General features: G+C 44.0%; 1 long non-coding RNA gene across 3 annotated transcripts in view; it reads left to right on the top strand.

The window, feature by feature from the left end:
- The window catches only part of LOC144992154 (uncharacterized), a 71,797-nt gene that overhangs the window by 19,673 nt on the left and 34,562 nt on the right, over positions 1-17,562 (top strand). Inside the window, exons 2-4 of one of the 3 annotated variants that reach the window (XR_013656015.1) lie at positions 970-1,044; positions 1,508-2,073; positions 2,268-2,590. The exons of 1 other annotated variant lie outside the window; for it this stretch is intronic. This is a non-coding gene — a long non-coding RNA (uncharacterized LOC144992154). Of the gene's footprint in view, positions 1-969; positions 1,045-1,507; positions 2,591-17,562 lie in introns of those variants that run through there. One more of the 3 variants, XR_013656014.1, reaches the window with a different exon arrangement.

Raw genomic sequence — 17,562 nt, 5'->3', positions numbered from 1 at the left:
TGGGACAGATGAATGTCAGGTTAAAAGGAAACTTTTTGTTCTTCATGAGAATTATGGTCATTAAAAACAAATGCAAACAATTAAAACGCAGGTTCCTCTGGTAAACAAAGTAAAGCACACATGGACTCTGTTTGTTTAAGATATGTTTGTGCACACTTCCCAGGGCCACAAAAAGGATAAATATTTTTAAATATTTAGCAAGTCCAAAACATTTAAGGAAAATTTGTGCCTCTTCTTTTGGATACGGATTTGAAAATGATCCTATTGAAACTTTTCATTCAATATAAAAATATTGTCAGTGCTTAAACTCTTGGCATCCAACAACTCTTCGGTTGTTGGACGAGCTGCTCCACCGCCTGAGCTAAAGTGCCACTCCCACTATGTTATTTCCATAGTATAAACTGTGACAGTTTTTCCTTAACATTAGCCTGTGAAACCTGTTAAACCTGTGACATTATTTCCTTAACATTAACCTGTGACAGTAATTTTTTTTTTTCATTCATTCATCTTTCGTTTATCCCTTTCAGGGTCACGGAGTCTATCCCGGCCAGTTATGGGCGAAGGCAAGGGACACCCTGGACACCACAGAGCTCACATCTGAGAAATTTGAGTTGAAAGATTTTATTGTTTTAACCTTTACTGTAGATTCTCTTTAAGAAAAGTGTTACAAATGTCCCCCATCTCCTGTTTTCACATAAAAGGTTTTCAATAAAAATAATTCCAGTTTTTATTTTGGGTAACAGAGGACTAGGCAACTAGCAAAAGTAGAAAATATATCTCATAATAAAATGCATTACTGACAGTTGTTTTAATTGAATAATTGAAAATGATAGAACTAGATTTCATTAAAATGGAGATCACTTACAGAACACTCCGAACAGTCTTTATTGCGAGGCAGAAAGAGCTTGATCGTGTCATCAGTCGCAGTGCTTTGGTCATAATGAACCGATTCCTAATTCTTCTGCGCAGGAGCTGCAAAACCTCCACCAGCCGATACAGCTGGGAGGAGCTCCATGCTAAATGGTGATGGAAGCAGCCAGTCAGGTAGGATAAACACACTTGGGTACAACTGAAAACTAATGATAAACTGATTCATAGACACTAACAAATGCAAAGATTATGAAAAACAAGAGTGCAGCAGACAAGTTAGCTGTGTGAGAGGACTCTTTTGGGTTGCAGATATAAAGTAGCTCATGATTATGCATAAACCTCAGTGAGTTTATAAATGACTTAAACCCATAGCATAAAAACATCCTTAAGGTTTTATGAACGTCTAGTCAAATTTTTCCACATTCAGTAGAGATTATTGATTGCTATTCTGTACCTTGTTAAAGTTCGGAGAGACTTCCATCAAGCTTTTTCAAACCAATCTAGTTGAACTAGTACCAAAATTAATGCTCATTCAAAAAATGTTGATTAAAATTGCTATATTTTTACTTGTTTTAAATCTCTCTGGGCTTATTATCTTTTTTGACCTTATAGTTTGTCTTTTTTTTTTACCACCCAGCTGTGGCTGGACCTTCTGGATCCTCCAGCTCCTCTAAGAGCTCCAAGTCCTCAACAAGCTCTGCCACCAAAAGATCCATCCAGGACTTGGAGGAGAAGTCTGAAGCTTTTAAATCTCTGTTCACCACCCACAGCTCTGCCAAACGCTCTAAAGACCAAATGTCCAACTGGGTCACCCACACTCCTTATCACTTCTAACAAGCAAGTGCTCAATGCAGAAATACACCTGTTTGACTTGTTAAAGAAACCCTTAGCTGGATGGTTTATAATTTCTTTTACATTTGTGAATTTCTTTACCCAGCTGATCTTTAATGCCATCCCTGTTAGTGTAGCAAATTGATTTTTTTAATGAACATTCTCAAACCTTCAGTGATTATTTAATTTTGAAATTATTTTATTTTGAGTTAGCACGTTATATAAATATTTGGTTAATCTCATTATTTCACAAGAAAAATGTGTTCCACATGGTTACCTGTTGCGCAGGGAAGGCAATTAGTGGGACACACCCTGCCTTCACCATGCGGCCGCAGCCCCTCCCTTACCAGTTGGAGTGAGCGGTCTGAGCTGGTGAGTCGCGTTTTCTGCAGTCTCCCAATATTTTTAGTTAGCTGTTAAAATAAACGGGTATAAGTTTCTTAAATATGTTTAAAAATGGATGCAGTTGACAAGAAACTGCTCTCGAATAATTTACATTTACTTTTAACTATATTTTTATGTGGTTTTTGGTGCCGGTTTTGATGCGCTCTTTTTCCTTTGATCAGGGAGCTGCAGTTGTGATGTCCACTGATGCTATTTTCTTTTGCGCTGTTTTAAAGGTTGGTCTCCGCCATTTTGTCTTATTCTGTTTAACAATGTTTTATTTTAAATGCTGTATTTACCAAATGTGTTTTCTTTTTGTTTTATTATTGTATGGCATTGTGTCTGAGTATATTTTATTCTGAAAATTGTACATTTATTGAACTTTTTGGATGAATGTAAACAACCAGTTGGAGTGAGCGGTCTGAGCTGGGAGCTGCAGTTGTGATGTCCACTGATGCTATTTTCTTTTGCGCTGTTTTAAAGAATTAAAGACGCAGTGACCAGATTTGAGTCTCCCCCTCCTCATTGTGCATCGGCGACCGAACTGAACCTGTTACATTAGCTGGTTTCCAGCTTTCCTCTTCAGTCCCCAGTTTCTTTGTGTTTACATGTTACAAACATTTCCTACAAGCTCCCTCAGAGGATCAGGCTGTTTTGTTTTTTTCCCTCCCTCCGCTCACTTGTGTGTCTCCAGCCACAGGCAGCTTAGGACCTGATGCTGGGATGATGGTTAGACCTAAAGAGAGCTAAAGGTGTTGAAGCAGTAGTGGGAGAAAGAAGCAGCAAAGCTGATTTCACTCTTCAGAAAACAAGAAATATTTACTGTTTATGAAGAAGCAAATTATACATTTTCACCAACATTTCTTTAAAAATATTTTTACCATAAGATAGGAAACATTGTTCATAATTTATCACCAAATTTGTTATTTAAAAAATCTGTTTGACGGCACAAAGACAGATTAAAACATCTAGATGTGTGATGTGTTCTGGCAATTCAAGTTTTTGTTTTCTTTCCTCTAAATAAAAGGAATTTATGTTGAGATGTTTCACTTGGTTTTTTCTTTTTCGAAGCACCCAAGATATTTCCATCAACATGGTTCGTCTGTGTGTGAAGAAAGTTCTAAGTGTTTCTCATGACTGAAGGACCTCTATCGGATGACCTCCCAGCCAAATGTGAGGGAACTGAAACGGCTCATGTATCGCATCAAATTTAAGCCTGAATTGATTGTTGAAGCAGAAATGTCCTTTGGCTCTGAGCCAAGTAAATGCCTGAATGGAAGTGAAATATTTCCTGAAAGTTAGGATACATTGATAATTCACACAGATGTCCTTAAATCCCGTCTTTCCTGCAACCGGCTTACAATTTGAAAAGAAAACAGAAAACTTAGTATTTAATCCAACATAATAGGTAAATCAAATCACTTGTCTGTCTGCTTTTTCAGCTGCCAGAGAAGCATCTCTTTATCTCTGAGGCATCTGCATCCTTGTTTGTTTGATGTGCTCTTGAACATTTACACAGAGACCTGAGCCTCAACTGAACCAGAAATGCAACTCAGACGTTTATAAAAACCAGACAATGAAGGTTCAGATCTTGCAGATCTTTTTACTGGAAATACGTGGCATCACAAACTTTCTGTTTAACAATGGGCTTTCCTTTGTCTGTTTGTTTTTCTTTGGGCCTTTGTAGGAGTTTCATGTAAAGAGTAACTCAAATATGTGCAACACTTCCTAAAGGAATCCAGTGATTACAGAAAATTGTAAAAAAAAACAAAAAATACTAAAGAAATAAAAAGAAATAAACTGCTTCTTATACTCTAGAGTGGTTATAAAACATTGCTCCTAAAATTTCATTTTCAGTCATGGTAAAGATGTTTACATTTTTTTGCAGTGGATGGAATAAGTATTTGATCCCTTAATGATTTAGTGGGTTTGCTCACCTAAAAACAAATTGACAGTCTGTGGCGGGGTCCCGCCGAGAAAGGATGCAGAGGAGCCAAGGTGAGGAGGATCTGTCTTTATTTCCGACACTGTGAGCACCGCGCAGGGCCACGCAGCACATAGCACTCTGTCACTCCTCCCTCATTACACCACCTGCAGTGCTCCCTCTTAAATGGGACGCCACATCCCTGTAGCACTCTGTCCATCAACCTCTGGAAGGTGGCTGGGGCACCATGCAAACCAAAGGGCATAACAGTAAACTGAAATAACCCTGCAGGTGTTTGGAATGCAGTGTACGGTCGACTCGTCTTCTCCAGAGGGACTTGCCAATACCCTTTGCACAGGTCAAGGGTGGTGATGTATTCTGCAGGTCCAATCTTCTCTAGCAGGTCATCTATTCTGGGCAAGGGATAGGTGTCAAACTCAGAGATGGAGTTGAGTTTCCTGAAATCAATACAGATCCTCCTCACCTTGGCTCCTCTGCATCCTTTCTCGGCGGGACCCCACCACATTTGCTGTCAGAAGTGGGATCGCAGAGGAGACCACAAAAAGGTGGGGACGCAGCGGCGTGGTGGGGACGACGACTCCCCGGCAGCTCAGCACCTCCTCCAGGTACTTCATCCTCTAAGGAAGAGGGGGTGGATCCGGGTGGCCTTGTCAGAGCATCAGGCCTGGCCAGGGGCCCGGAAAGAGACACTACGGCGTCCATGACGAGCGGCGGACCTCGCGGGCAGCAGGGGCGGACCGCCGGGGCGCGGAGACGGCCGGAGGCGGGACGGGCACACCGCCCGGTTCCACTGCCGCGGATGCGGGCGTTGGAGGCCTGCGCGGAGCTGGACAGGAGGCGGACCGACGTCTACCGGGACGTCAGGGGAGTGCTCCGGGAGAGGCGTAACGACTCGCCTGTAACCTGCTGTCGGCGGCTCCGATCGGCTGAGGTGCCATCCGGGAGGAGACCAGCGGGGGCGTGTGGCCGAAGGAAGGGCCTTAGCCGGGGCTGGGACCGACTTGAGCGGCGCACCGAGGAGCGGATCGGAGGGATCGCCGTCGTGGAGCAGCCGCAGCCCGTATATCCATCCGACGCGAGGAAGTGGGAGGAGGAGCACGTGCCGGAGGACAGTCCCGCTGATGCCTGTAGACCAACCGGGCAGGGCCTCTACATTAGGCGAGGGGCGCCTGCGGAACGGGTTGGTGGTTCGGCGTGGGCTTGCGCGGCGGCGGAGGGCTGGACTGGATCGCCGCACACCGTCGATCTCTCAGAGGAGGGGGATGGTGTGACGGTGTGGCACCTTCAGATGACGAGGGGGGGCCACGCCGTGTTTTATTGTTTGTGTGTTGATGTATTTTTCATTTAATGATTACTACCTGTGGTGCCACCTGGATGGAATGGAGAGCAACGCCCCGTGGGCGTGGCGTCCCATTTAAGAGGGAGCACTGCAGGTGGTGTAATGAGAGAGGAGTGACAGAGTGCTATGTGCTGCGTGGCCCTGCGCGGTGCTCACAGTGTCGGAAATAAAGACAGATCCTCCTCACCTTGGCTCCTCTGCATCCTTTCTCGGCGGGACCCCGACACACAGTCTGTCATTTTGATGGCAGGATCTTTTCGACAGTGAGAGATGGAAAATCACAGACAATCCATTAAAATTTTTAAATAGAAATTTGCATTTCATTGAGGGAAATATTTAAGTTGGAAGAAGTATTTGATCCCCCAGTAACTATTAAGACTTCTGATTCACAGAGACCAGTTAGACTCTCCTAATCAACCTGTCACCTGTATAAAGACACCTGTCTACAGAATCACTCAGTCAGACTCCAAGCTTGCAGTGATTTTAAGGGAGAAGACTGTAGACCTGCACAAGACTGGAATGGACTACAATACCATCAGCAAGAAGCTGGGGGTTAAGAAGACAACGGCTGGTGCAAATGTGGCAAAGAACAAGAATTACAAAATGGCTTTCAGTCCTGTGGCTCTAACCAAGATCTCACCTGGTGGGTTTTCCATGATCATGCAAACACTGACAAACCGGCTTAAAACATCATAGCAGGAGTTAGTAGATGAGCTCAAAGCAGCAGGGACCACAGTCACCAAGGAAACCACTGGTGAACACTTTATGCTACAAAGGTTTAACATCTTGCAGTTCTGGCAAAGTAGCCCACCTTAAGAAGGCACATGTTCAGAATTGCCTGATGTTTGCCAGTGAAAACCTTCATGTCTTAGAGGGACTGGGCGAAGGTGTTATAGTCAGATGAGACCAAAACTGAACTCTTTGGCATCAAGTCAACTTGTCATGTTTGGAGGAAGAGAAATGATCCCTTTAAACCTAAGAACACTATCACCACTGTCAAGCACGGAGGTGAAAATATTATTAAGGTGTTTTTGTGAATAGGGCTAATTCACTGTGTGCATAGGAGAATGGGCGGAGCCATGTACCGTCAAATCCTGTGTGAGAACCTCCTTTCCTTCCACCAGGATGCTTAAAATGGGTCGTGGGTTGGTCTTTCAAAATAGGTTAATGACCTAAAACATACGACCATGGAAACCAAGAAATGGCAGAAGAATAAGCATATCAAGGTCATGGAGTGGCCCAGCAAGTCTCTATACCTTAATCCTATAGAAAACCTATGGAGAGAGTTCAAGCTTAGAGTTGCTATGTGACTGCCACCGAATCTAAATGATTTAGAAGAGCAGTGGACCAAAATTCCAGCTGATATGTGCAGACACCTGCTTATCAACTAACAACAGGAAATGTCTGACATCTGTGCTGCTAATAAGGGTTTTGATACAAAGTACTAAGCCTTTCCAGGCTAATTTCCAGCAAGAGGGTTCCAATACTTAAAGTGGATTTCTTGATTTTATCTGTGATTTTCTGTCTCTCGATGTATACATAAACCCAACATTAAGATGACAGACTGTCAATTCCCTTTTAGGTGGCAAATAATTCAAAACCAACAAGGAATCAAATACTTACTTTCTGTGCTCTACTTTATGCAGATCCCCCCAAATGATTTATGTGTCTTGTTTTTCTGCAAAAATTTCCAGAATACAAACCTTTGATGTAGATTTCTCACTAGGAGGAAATGATAACATTTCTCATCCATAGCTTGCATAAACTGAGTTGTGACGAAGGCGGAAGGTATTTCGCAAAAACATTTAAGGTATGTTTGACAAAAACAAACCGAGTCTGATAAAAAAAGAAAAAATACAAATGTAAGAACTCAGTTTAAATTTGTAGACACAATGAACTTTATTGAATCATAGCTTGCATAGTTTATGACTGCATATATTTGCATAATGGATAAACATACATAATAATTTTAGGTTTATATTTATATACAGATATTTCAAAAACAATGAGTGGAGAGCTCACAGCTGAGAAATATGAGTTGAAAGATTGTACGTTTTTAGTTTTTACTATAGACCAACAGTTGGTAACCTGGGGCATGTGTGCCAGAGTTGGTATGTGGAGAGAAAGACAGTGGTACGCTGTAGTGTGACAACAATGGTCATGTAACCCTCATGCTATCCTAGGCACTTTAACATTGGGAGTTGGGTCATCTAGACCCACTAGCCAGTGCTCTGAACCTTTTTTCTTCAACGATTTTTGAACCTCACTGGTGTCCATGGATTACATGAAATCTTTCCACCTTTATCCACCTTTTTCATGGTAGGAATAACACGTCAATGTAAGGGTGGGGTCATCTAAGATGGCACAAGGGTTTTAATAAGTCACAATGAGCTTTTTCCCCCTATGGCATCATAAGGACATTGTTTATTCATGCAGTCCTGTCACTGTGACCCCACCCACCTATAAAATACTTCCACTTTACCACATCAGTCTTTACAAACAGAAACCTCTAACGGTCACATGACCAGTGAGTGAGTGTCTGTGGATGGAACAGAGAGCTGATCATCACTCCATACACTGAGGATGAAAATTATTAATGATGACGCAGTCCAATTTGGGAAAATTTTAATGATAATATTTAGCATACTATGGAAAAAGTAAAACATTTAATTTCAAGTGCAAAAAAAGCACCATGACAGAATGAACATACATTAAGTTACTCAGGCCCTGTCTCATAATGTAACAACGATAAAAAAGCCAAAATCATGCGCTTTTTTTTATATTAATGGTTGTGATGTTTTTAGAAATATTGATGGAACTTTGTTGCAACCTATCCAATTTTGTTGCTGTAGGTATGACATACGACAAATGCAGAACTTTTTGTTTCAGACATACATAGTTGCAATACGATTTCAACTTTGATCTAATTTCCTTGTGCATGATTGTTATGAAACCACTTTTTTGAGTTAAAAAAACCATTTGACCTGCAGTTTGTAAAATTAAATAAAATGTCAGAAATATTTGAAACGTTTTTGTATATCTTTGTATTATAGTTTGCACTATAGTTGGTGATGGCACATTTGTTAAGGAGAAAATGTCCAATTTGCACTTCATGTCATAAACGTTGCTGACCCCTGCTGTAGACTCTCTCTATGAAACGTGTTACAAATCACCCCCGTCTCCTGTTTTCACTTGAAAGGTTTTCAATGAGGACAAGTCCACACTTTTCTTTGAGTAACAGAGGACTAGGTAACTTGCAAGAGTCAAAAATATATCTCATAATAAAACGTATCACTGGCAATTGTTTTAATTAATGGATTTCATTTATTTCATGAAAAGGGAGATCACTTACAGAACACTCCGAACAGTCTTTATTGAGAGGCAGAAAGAGGTTGCGACCACTTCTATTTTTTCAAATGTACATTTTAGGTTTATACTTCTATATAAATATGTAGAAACAATGAGTAGGGATGTCACTGCTGAAAAATATGAGTTGAAAGGTTTCCCCCTTTTTTTTTTCTTCCTCTTCTCTCATTTAGTTCCCTAATACAAAGCTGTGACATGCGATAGAGCAATAATTATCAATGATTGCAGCAGTAATCCAACACCCTGTTGAGGAGTTAACACTGTTCTCACAAGTAGGAAACAATACCATTTCTCATGCATTGCTTTATGAATACATGTATTTGATACATTTATAATAGCTTTAGGTATATATTTACATATATTTTATAAACGATGAGTGGAGATGTGGTGAAGTAGCTTCACAGGTTGCAGGACAGCGCATACTGTAAACACCAGCCTACATTGTTTGTTTTGTGTTTCTTTTCTCCCAGCCCAGCAGCAGTTTGTAGTTTCACCGAACACATGCACTCACCCAGACAAAGAAATCACTCACACATCATATCTTGTTTAGTTCTAAGGGTGCACACTTGGTTTTAAATAGAATCTTACTCACCTTCTACGTTTCTGTGCACAAACACCCAAACCAGAGCATTGTATACATCAGCATGCATATCTACAGGAAACAGGAAGTGACTTCTCATGTCAGAATAATTTTTTTTCTCTTTTTTCCCCTGTCTGTCTGATTGATTTTGTTTCAAACCTAGTTCTGTATTTCAACTGTTACTATTTTTTTCTGCGAAATAGCTGTAATTTTGGAGTTATGTGTAAGGATACCCCAGGAACTTGTTTTAAGGAATTGTTTTGTTAATTTGCCTGTGTGAGGGCATAAGCCTTTATAATGGGTGAACATTTCCCAGTTGAGAGAGCAGTCTTGGTTGCAGTGGTGGCAACAGGCTTTCCCAGAAACTTTGTATTCTTTCTTTGATTAATGTTTTGGGATCAATACAATCCCATTTTGAAATTTGGAGTCTGCTGGCTTGGTCATCCTATTTTAGAGTGATTAATTTATTCACTGCTAAGAAGAACCCCGTCACAGGCGAGCTCACAGCTGAGAAACAATTGTAAGATTTCACTTTTTTAACCTTTACTTTAGACTCTAAGAAACGTGTTAAAAATGTCCCCCGTCTCCTGTTTTCACATAAAATCTTCTTAATAACGACAAGTCCACACTTTCCTTTGAGTAACAGAGGACTACGTAACTGGCAAAAGTTGAAAATATATCTCATCATAAAATGCCTGATAACTGATTTCATTGATTTCATGAAAATGGAGATCACTTACAGAACACTCCGAACAGTCTTTTTTGAGAGGCAGAAAGAGCTTGATCGTGTCATCAGTCCCAGTGCTTTGGTTATAATGAACAGGTTCCTAATTCTTCTGCGCAGGAGCTGCAAAACCTCCACCAGCCGATACAGCTGGGAGGAGCTCCATGCTAAATGGTGATGGAAGCAGCCAGTCAGGTAGGATGAACACACTTGGGTCCAACTGAAAACTGATGAATATTCTGATACTATTTTAATTTAAATATCTTAATTTGAAAGTGGGGCTTACTTCCTCATAAAAAGGAATTATCCCCTTTTTAAATGTGTTCAAGTAAAGGTGCTACACAAAGATATATTTTTTTACTCCTTTTTGTTCCCACATTGGGTTGCAATCAGAGTTTGCTCTGCACTCACAAAGGAGCACAAGGACAAGATCAATTAGCTTTTTTTCTGCAATTCAACTAATTTAATATAACTGCTGCATCCCATTCAGGTCCACGGGGGTGCAGGAGCTAACCTAGCAACTGGGCGAAGGTGAGATACACTGAATAGGTACCAGACTGTTGCGGGGCCACACACTTACACCTACCAAGTGACAATTTAGAGTCACCATTTAACACATGAGGCGTGTTGTTTGACTGTGGGATGAAACAATAGGCCCAGAGAAAAACCCCCACATGGACAGGGAGAACATGCAGACTCCACACAGGAGGGTCCCATGATTCTATCCAGATCCTTCTTGCTGTGAAGCCGAAGCACTGCCCACTGTTCCACCTTGCGGGAGGAGGGTGGTTTCCAACCCGCATCGGTAAAAATAACTTGTTGACTTCTTTATCAGAAAGTCTTTTTATTCTGAAGTCTCAAATCTCAGAACTTTGGTTTGTGCAACATAATCTCTTCTCCATTTTCTGTATTATTCAATGATTAGTCAATAATTGTCAATCTTGGTTCAAACCAGTCATCATAGCCAACTTCTTTTTTCCTTTCTTGTTTTAAATTGATAAAATTAACATCATTACAAACTATGAAAGAAACTGGATCTGACTAAAAAAAAAACAATTAAAAAAACACAAAGTACACGGACGTATGTCAAACTGGTGCACTTAATCTGTGGAAAATCCAAATCTGAAATACTTATGACTTTCTAAAGACCAGCTCCATAGAAACTAAAAAAATGCAAAGATACGTAAAACAAAATGGTCGTTCACAGGTAACCTGTGTGAGAAGACTCATTTTGATTGCAGACCGGAAGCAAGAAGATGTTCTGTATAAAAAGTAACTGAAAATATGTTCAACTCTGAACACACTCTTCCTGTAACAATTCTGTGCAAGCAATCAGAGAGGGGACTGTAATGTACAAAGGCGCAGGACTACAATTACCAAACAGCGGTGTCAATCAGAGGAACACAGTTATGGAATACACTGCCACAGCACATTAGAACCTGTGAAAAATATCCTACCTTCAAAACAGCTCTTAAACAATGGCTAAAAAAACAAACCAGTCCTGCAGACAATGATGTTATTGTTGTTTTTCTTGGATTTTTTTAGACTCCTGTTTTATTGTAAATGATTTTTGTAAATATCTGTATCACTAATATTGTGCTATTGTGTTGTAAATGTAACTGTTGAACCGATTATCCTGCCTTAGGACAACAGATGAAATTTAGCTCCTGTGCTACTGCGCACCTTTCAGTTTTTCTTTTTTTGTAAATTTGCAGAAAATTCTACACCTTTGTTTTTTTCTGTAAAGATGGGGCCACTCAGTATACATTATTGAGAAATAAATGAACGTTACTTATTTTGGCAAATGGCTGCAATTAAACAGTCTGAAAATATAAAGGGGACTGATGAATGCTTTCCACTGTAAGCCTCCCATCATCACCATTACGGAGTGTATTGTCATGGTGGCCTGACAGTCTCTCTCCCCCTCCCCCGCTGATTCTGCCTTGGATCAAGACCAGCTGTTTCCACTTACCCCTTCATTACTGCTGCCTTCTTAAGGAGCTCATGGATCTTCAGCCGACGCCAGATCGTTGTTCCTCCAACGGAAAATCCTGCTCTGGTACTCACCTGGTCGCGATCCTCTGGTCTCTCGTGCTTCGCTCCTGGACCCGCTCTGCAAGACTCCTCCAGCCAGCCGTCGCTCCCCACCCTGGGAAAAACGCCACCACTCACGTTCCGCCAAATTAAACCTCCCAAACTTACCTCTTAGTCTGAGTCTCTTTCCGGGTTTCAGCGTTTGGGTCACTCTGTTTTCATGCCTCATCATGATAGAACGATCTGGCCATACTCCTGACCCAGTTGACCCGGAGGGGCTCCACCACGCCGTGTCCTTACAAGGAGATCTACTTAAACAGCAAGCGGAGGCCATCACTCTCATGTCCTCGGCACAGTGGGATCTTTTCCGTCGCCTCGATAGCATCACGCAAATACTCAGTGCTACTCCCAGCCAACATGCTAATCCCGCTAACACTGCTCATGTTCCTGTTTCCGGCAACTACCTCACTTCCTCTTCCGCCGAGATCCCGGAAAATGTCCGTCTCCAGCCGGAACCTTTTTTTGGTGACGTTGAAACCTGTGGAGGGTTCCTGCTTCAATGCCAATTAATTTTCCAACAGGCCCCCAGGTATTATCAAGCCGATCACAGTCGCATATCTTTGATTGTAAATTCTCTCCGCAGCAGGGCTCTCCAGTGGGCTCAGGCGTTTCTGGCCGCCCATCCTATCATACAGCTTCCATACGATCGCTTCATTGGAGAATTCAGATTGGTGTTCGACCAGCCCAGAAAGCAGGAAGAAGCCACCCGGCGGTTACTGAGTCTCAAACAAGGTAACCGCCCGGTAAGTGATCATCTAGTCGACTTCCGCATCTTAGCAGTCGAAGCTGGTTGGCCGGATCCCGCTCTTAAAGGCATCTTCTATCAGTCATTGAATGATCGGATAAAGGACCACCTATGTTCTCAGCCTGAAGCTGACACCTTTGAAGACCTGGTCACTGCTGCCCTGAGGTCCGACGCCCGTTTTCGTGAACGCCACATCGAACGACAGCGTAAGCCTCCGTCGCCCCCGGCTAATCTCGTTACCCCTGTTATGTTGGACCCTCTTCCCAACCATAAAACATCTTCCAACCAACATAACAAACCCATGCAAATCGGTCATGCTAAGCTTCCTTCTGTTGAAAGACAGAGACGACGGGAGGAAGGTCTATGCTTTTACTCTGGCCAGCCGGGCCATCAAGTCTCGAAATGCGAATCTCATTTTAACTCTCGAAAACCCCCGTTAGAAGTCAGACCACATGAGGAAAATTCTGAACTCACCTCATGTGCTAAGTTTCTGTTTGTTCCGGTCAAAATTAGTAATCAAAACCAAGTTATTGAGCTCCAAGCCCTTGTAGATTCCGGAGCTGAACATAGTTTAATCGACCAACGCCTCGTTCAGGATCTCTCGCTGCCGGTGGTTTCTCTTTCCAACCCTATTAATGCTGCTGGTTTGGGAGGAAAACAACTCACGCGCATAACAAAGCGCACCAATCCCGTTCTCATTTTGACCTCCGGTAATCACCGTGAATACCACCAGTTTTTTATCACCCAGTGTCCTCAAACACCTATAATCTTTGGTTTTTCTTGGCTCCAAGCTCATAATCCTCTCATTGACTGGAGCGCGCCTCGCGTCGTTAACTGGAGCATGTATTGCATGGCTAACTGTTTACACTCCGCAATGCCTGCTACCAAGTTGCCTGATCCTGCTCTCGTTAAAGATATTGACCTCACTAATGTGCCTGCCTGTTACCCTGATCTTCGCTACGTTTTTTCTAAATCTAAAGCTAGTGCCCTGCCACCTCATCGCCCATACGACTGCTCCGTTGAACTGTTAAATGGAGCCCCACTTCCCAAGGGGAAGCTCTATAATCTCTCTGGACCCGAAAAGAGCGCCATGGAAAATTACATACAAGAAGCCCTCTCTTTGGGTCATATCCGTCCTTCCTCTTCTCCAGTAGGCGCCGGGTTTTTCTTCGTGGAGAAGAAGGATAAGTCTCTTAGACCATGCATTGATTTCCGTGAGCTCAACCAAATTACTGTCAAAGACAAATATTCTCTTCCACTACTCGATTCCGTTTTTGACTCGGTTCAACAGGCTAAAATCTTCTCTAAACTCGACCTGCGCAACCCCTGTCACTTAGTGCGTATGCGTGAAGGGGACGAGTGGAAAACTGCGTTTAACACCCCGCTAGGGCATTATGAATACCTAGTGATGCCGTTTGGTCTAACCAATGCCCCTGCTATATTTCAACGTTTAGTAAACGACGTCTTGAGAGATTTCCTCAATCGATTCTTTTTGTTTACTTAGACGACATTTTAGTCTACTACACTGATCCCCCACAGCATGAGCATCATGTCCGCCTTGTCCTCGAGAGGCTCCTCGAAAACCAGCTCTATGTCAAAGCCGAGAAATGTGAATTTCATGTTACCTCCATCCCATTTCTGGGCTACATCATAGAGGCTGGCAATATCCGCCCTGATCCAGCTAAAATTGAGGCAGTAACCCAGTGGGAAGTTCCCCCTACCCGGAAGAAGCTTCAGCAATTCCTAGGATTCGCCAACTTCTACTGCCGGTTTATCCGTAATTACAGCAGCATTGCTGCCCCACTCACCCAACTCACCTCCATCAACAGAGTCTACTCCTGGAACCCGGAGGCTGATGCTGCATTTAAAAAACTCAAGTCACTCTTTGTATCTGCTCCCATTCTCATTCAACCTGACATAACTAAACAGTTTATAGTGGAAGTAGACGTCTCTGACTCCGGTGTGGGAGCAGTTTTGTCACAGCGCGAAGAAAAAACAGGAAAACTCAAACCATGCGCCTATTTTTCCCGGAAGTTAAGTCCAGCAGAAAGAAACTACGATGTTGGTAACCGTGAGCTCTTGGCCATCAAGCTAGCTCTAGAAGAATGGCGTCACTGGCTGGAGGGAGCGGAACAACCTTTTCTCGTATTAACCGACCATAAGAACCTTGCCTATCTCCGTAGCGCTAAACGTCTCAATTCCCGTCAGGCCCGCTGGTGTTTGTTTTTCGACTGCTTCCAGTTCACCATCACTTATCGTCCCGGCAGTCGAAACATCAAACCGGATGCTCTATCTCGAAAATACAACACCTCGGACTCTAACTCTGACTCTCCTATCCTTCCCCCTTCATGTTTTATCGGCAACCTCACCTGGGAAGTCGAAAGCAAGGTTCTGCAAGCTCAAGGCAACACTCCTGAAGGCGTCACCTGTCCCCCTGGCACCCTGTTTGTCCCGGATTCGTTAAGATCTGAAGTGCTCACGTGGGGACACACTTCCCGCATTGCCTGCCATGGAGGGTTCTATCGTACCACCAGACTACTCAAACGACGTTTTTTTTTGGCCCACCATGGAGCGCGATGTCAGGGAGTATATTGCGGCCTGTACCACTTGTGCTCGCTCTAAAACGTCCAATAGACCACCCTCTGGACAACTATTGCCACTACCCACGCCCAGCCGTCCTTGGTCCCACATTGCGGTTGACTTTGTCACCGGACTCCCAACTTCGCAAGGCCATACAGTTATCCTGACAGTTATAGATCGTTTTTCTAAATCTGCTTAGTTTATTCCTCTGCCTCAGCTCCCTTCTGCCTCGGAAACAGCTGACGTCCTCGTCAACCATGTCTTCCGCCATCATGGAATCCCCTGTGACATTGTGTCAGACAGGGGTCCACAATTCACGTCACAGGTTTGGAGGGCTTTCTGTTCCGCCCTAGGTGCCACCGCCAGCCTTACGTCAGGTTACCACCCCCAGTCCAACGGCCAGGCAGAACGGGCGAACCAAGAACTGGAGGCGGCTCTCAGGTGTCTGGCGGACTAGAATCAAGAGGATTGGTCTAAGTTCCTGGTGTGGGTGGAATATGCCCACAACAGCCATCCCTCCACGGCTACTGGCATATATCCCTTTGAGGCCTCCTTGGGTTACTTACCCCCTTTGTTTCCTTCCCAGGAATTGGATCTGGCAGTTCCCTCCGTCCAGCTCCACCTCCAACGGTGTCGTGACATCTGGCTGCAGACCAGGGCTGCTCTCCTTCACACTAAGGAGAGCAACTGCCAGATAGCCAACCGCCACAGGGGGGTGATTCCCAATTACCAGCCTGGCCAGAAGGTTTGGTTGTCTGCCCATAATATTCCCATTCAGGCCTCGTCGCGCAAGTTGGCCCCCAAGTTCATCGGACCCTACACCATAGAACGGGTCATCAATCCCACTTGTGTCAGGCTCCGCCTCCCGGCCGCCCTCAAGATTCATCCTACGTTCCACGTCTCCCAGGTCAAGCCAGTCACCGAGAGCTCGCTGTGCCCGCCGTCCAGTTCCCCGCCACCCGCCCGTACCATCGACGGCGCCCCCGCATTCACGGTCAGCAAGATCTTGGATGTCCGGCGCCGTGGTCGTGGTGTGCAGTTCCTGGTGGATTGGGAGGGGTATGGTCCAGAGGAACATTCTTGGATCTCCCGTGCCCTGATTCTGGACCATACCCTGATCGACAACTTTTACCGTGACAACCCTGATCGCCGTCTTGGACCGCCGGGTGGCGGTCGTTGAGGGGGGGGTACTGTCATGGTGGCCTGACAGTCTCTCTCCCCCTCCCCCGCTGATTCTGCCTTGGATCAAGACCAGCTGTTTCCACTTACCCCTTCATTACTGCTGCCTTCTTAAGGAGCTCATGGATCTTCAGCCGACGCCAGATCGTTGTTCTTCCAACGGAAAATCCTGCTCTGGTACTCACCTGGTCGCGATCCTCTGGTCTCTCGTGCTTCGCTCCTGGACCCGCTCTGCAAGACTCCTCCAGCCAGCCGTCGCTCCTCACCCTGGGAAAAACGCCACCACTCACGTTCCGCCAAATTAAACCTCCCAAACTTACCTCTTAGTCTGAGTCTCCTTCCGGGTTTCAGCGTTTGGGTCACTCTGTTTTCATGCCTCATCATGATAGAACGATCTGGCCATACTCCTGACCCAGTTGACCCGGAGGGGCTCCACCACGCCGTGTCCTTACAAGGAGATCTACTTGAACAGCAAGCGGAGGCCATCACTCTCATGTCCTCGGCACAGTGGGATCTTTTCCGTCGCCTCGATAGCATCACGCAAATACTCAGTGCTACTCCCAGCCAACATGCTAATCCCGCTATACCTCTTCCTGTTCAGGATACTTGATATCAGAAGTGATCCAAGATATTTTATTATTATACGTTTATGCAGAAATTTACATAGCCTGCAATATCATTCACTTTCCTATCAATTCCTCCAGTGGCATTTCCCTGTGGCTTTAGTAAGACCTCTAAATCTCAGTCAAATCTGTCCCTCAGTCTCTCCAAAATAAATAGCAGGAGAGATTGCAGGTTCGATTCCCGCCATACCTTCGGCAAGTAAGTGAACCCCACACTTTCCTTTCCTTCCTCTGAAGCATTTTGGGGCTTCGAGGAAGGTAGAAAGCACTTTACAAGCATATTTCATTTACCATTTTCCACA

Source organism: Oryzias latipes, chromosome 5, assembly GCF_053564925.1.
Source record: "Oryzias latipes strain Hd-rR chromosome 5, Olatipes_Hd-rR_3.1".
Taxonomy (NCBI): Eukaryota; Metazoa; Chordata; class Actinopteri; order Beloniformes; family Adrianichthyidae; genus Oryzias; species Oryzias latipes.
Note: the sequence above shows the minus strand (reverse complement) of the source record. Positions and strands in the feature narration are given on the sequence as shown.